Raw genomic sequence first — 3969 nt, forward strand, 5'->3', positions numbered from 1 at the left:
ACTAAAGTCTCAAAATCTTCCTCTAGTGGAGTACGTTCAATCCATACACAAGAAAAATTGTTTGTGCAATATGCTTAGAAAAACGACCAAAGGGGCAGTGCATTCTGCGCGGGGCAGAATATTCTGCCACCCCCTGTAAATTACATGAAGATGAAACTTTCACATATCGACGAATGGTTCAAAATATTCCTCTAGTACAGTACGTTTAATCCATACGCAAAAGACATTGTTTCGCAATATGCCTGGAAAAACAGCCAGGGGGCAATACATTCTATACGGCGTAGAATATTCTGCCCCCCCCCCCCCCCCCTGTATATTACATGAAATGAAACTTTCACATATCCACCAATGGCTCAAGATGTTCCTCTACTAGAGTACGTTCAATCCACACACAAAAGAAACTGTTTGTCCAACGTGCCTGCAAAAACAGCCAGGGGGAGGGGCAGTATATTCTAAGCGGCGTAGAATATTCTGCCCCCCTTAGAATATTCTGCCCTCTGTAAATTATATAAAGATGATACTTTCACATATCCACTAATGGCTCAATATCTTCCACTAGTGGAGTACATTCAATCCATACACAAAAGAGATTGTTTGCGTAATATGCCTGGAAAACCGGCCAGGGGGGCAGCATATTCTAAGCGGCGTAGAATATTCTGCCTCCTTAGAATATTCTGCCCTCCCCTGTAAATTACATGAAGATGAAACTTTCACATATCCACTAATGGCTCAAAATGTTCCTCTAGTGGAGTACGTTCAATCTATACACAAAATAAATTCTTTGTGCAACATGCATGGGAAAACAGCCAGGGGGCAGTATATTCTAAGCGGCGTAGATTATTCATCCCCCCTTAGAATATTCTGCCCCCTGTATATTACATGAAGATGAAACTTTCACATATCGACTAATGGCTCAAAATAATCCTCTAGTAGAGTACGTTCAATTCATACACAAAAGAAATTGGTTACGAAATATGCCTAGAAAAACAGCCAGGGGGCAGTATATTCTATGTGGCGTAGAATATTCTGCCCCTCTTAGAACATTCTGCCCCCCCCCCCCCCCCCTGTAAAATACATGAAGATGAAAGTTTCACATATCCACTAATGGCTCAATATATTCCTCTAGTAGAGTACGTTCAATCCATACACAAGAAAAATTGTTTGTGCAATATGCTTAGAAAAACGACCAAAGGGGAAGTATATTCTGCGCGGGGAAGTATATTCTGCGCGGGGTAGAATATTCTGCCCCCGTCCCCTGTAAATTACATGAAGATGAAACTTTCCAATATCCACTGATGGCCCAAAATATTCCTCTAGTAGAGTACGTTCAATCCATACAGAAAAGAAATTGGTTGCGCAATATGCCTAGAAAACTGCCAGGAGGGGTCAGTATATTCTGCGCGAGGTAGAATATTCTGCCCCACCCCCCCCCCCCCCCCCCCTGTAAATTACATGAAATGAAACTTTTACATATCCACCAATGTCTCAAAATGTTCCTCTACTAGAGTACGTTCAATCCATACACAAAAGAAATTATTTGTGCAATGTTCCTGGGAAAATAGCCAGGAGGGCTAGGTATTAAAAGTGGCGTAGAATATTCTGCCCCCTTAGGAGATTCTGCCCTCTCTGGGAATTACGGGAAGATAAAATATTCAGACATTCATTGATGGCTTAAAATGTTATCCATACACAGAAGGAATAATCTATCAAACGCGCCTGCAAAACCAGCCAGCACGTTAGAATATTCTGCCCCCCTTATAGGTGTTTTTCAAATGAAAAAACAGAAAAAACAGTGGCGTTAAATTATAATTGGAAATTTCTTTTCCTTGTATATGTACATTGTTATTTTCATATTCGTAACCATAAAAACATTACCCAGTTTTAATTTCAGAAGCGGTGTTTTTGGAGGGTCGGCCAATTCTCCAAAAATTTGAATTCTTTGCTTTTCTTCAAATTCTGTTGTCTTTTTAACGAATTTGTCTGTTTTCCTCTTTTCTGTTGTTTTCTTTCTATTTATACAAAGAATAATTCAATAAGGGTGTTTTCTTATGCTGATGCTCTGTAGCATAAGGTATGTTAAACAAGGCATGCAAAAGTTGTAAAGAAACTAAAATACACTTTCCTCTACACTTAATTTATTTCAAAAGAAATCAGTTAAAAAAACCCTTAAGCTTAGAAAGGCTAAACTTCTCAGAATATCAAACCTTAAGAAATACATTTACAGCAAAAAAATTACATAAAAACATAGCTATTGAAGGTCCTTCATGACAAACTATAACTATAACTACATATCGTGCAAAAATGTCATTAATTAACCTTATGACTGGGGTATTTCGAACATACATGACATACATCCACCCTCCTCCTCCAATAAATTTTTGTCAGCACTTTTCCTGTGATATCATCGAAAACTTGAAATATTTCTAACATATCCCTATTCAATTCAATTACTTAGTTCTAATTTGTTACATTCTGTTTAAAGTTTGACAGTCAAATAAAAGTTATTTAACATATTATCTGGTTTTTACATAAAACTCAGTAGACTATGCAATATTGCCACAAAAGAGTTATTAAAAAAAACCAGGCAAAGGTTGGGTGGGGCCTTACAATTACAGAATTCTTACAATTTGTTTAACATGTTCTTGCTCTTCGTTGAATGGTTGCTGTTTCATTTATAACTTTATCCTCGCACTCTACATGGAATAACATGCATGTTCTATGGTACTTTTAAATATTCCAAATGGTAAAACAGTATATCATGCACTTACCTTCTGCTCTTTTCAGCTTAGTTGTTGTTTTGTTTATATATTGTCCCTCAGGATATTTTACTTCCTGCTGTCGTTTTGTACCTTAAATACGTAAAGAATACCTAGCATGATTATGTAATTTCTATGTCATTATTAAGGTTACTCTAAAGGAAAAACCCTTATAATTTCACAATACATTTATATTTTTTCTTAAAAGACGATGAAAGACGAGTTGATGGTGCTATTTTCGTGATGTGTTGATATTCCAAAAAGAAAATATAATAAAGTACACAGAGACATGCCTTTTTTTCACCGTATGTTTTAAAATTGCTTCTTTTTCTGAATGAGTGGTCGCACTATTACATTCAGCATAAATTAAATTAAAAAAGGTTCCCGGTTTTGTTTTGTCGCTATAATAATATTTGTAATTATATATATGTAATTATTAAGAAAAATGCATATTTTTTTCTTCCTGTGGTCATAATTCGCTTTATAACTAACTAACTAACTAACTATAACTAACCGTTCAGAATTATTAATAGACAGAAGTCAGGGGTAGCACAGACAAAGAGTATAGCACAGAAGAAAAAAATAAATGAGAAGAATAAAAATACGACTGCTGAGGTTAAAGAAATTGGTTTGTTGGGGTAAGTTAAAAATATGAAACTCATAATATTCATCATGTTTTCTTGTATTACACAATCACAATATGTTCATTTCCTAGATTCCATGGTAATCTTTTCATTGAAAACCTGATGGAATCAGTAAAAATACGTCAAAAGGCTGGAAAAGTCAATAAACAAATCCGTAATGTGGGCTCATGAGTAGAAGGTTGGAACATAAATGTTGACTAATTGTCAAAAATATGTATCAACTTCGTTACAATGTCCTTTTATAAATAGTTTGGAAATTTGCATTTTTTCTCTTGTATATATGGACAAGTTCATAAATATCAGACCATATTTTGATGATTTTTGGACATTGGTATAAGTTGTTTTAAGTTTATTAGAAAATGTTTATAAAGAATAAGTTAAAAAACCAATTTGATTTTAGACTTAGCATTATAGCCAGAAGTTCCTGAATATGAAATCCCTGTTTCATAACAGCAAATATTAACATAGTTATTAACGTTTGTTTCAGGAACAATAAATTGATAAAAAATTAAAAAGTGCAGAATTTTGAAATTGATAAAAAATGCTCTAAACTCCTTTTTTGACAAGTT

This window comes from Hydractinia symbiolongicarpus, chromosome 3 (genome assembly GCF_029227915.1).
Source record: "Hydractinia symbiolongicarpus strain clone_291-10 chromosome 3, HSymV2.1, whole genome shotgun sequence".
Lineage (NCBI taxonomy): Eukaryota > Metazoa > Cnidaria > Hydrozoa > Anthoathecata > Hydractiniidae > Hydractinia > Hydractinia symbiolongicarpus.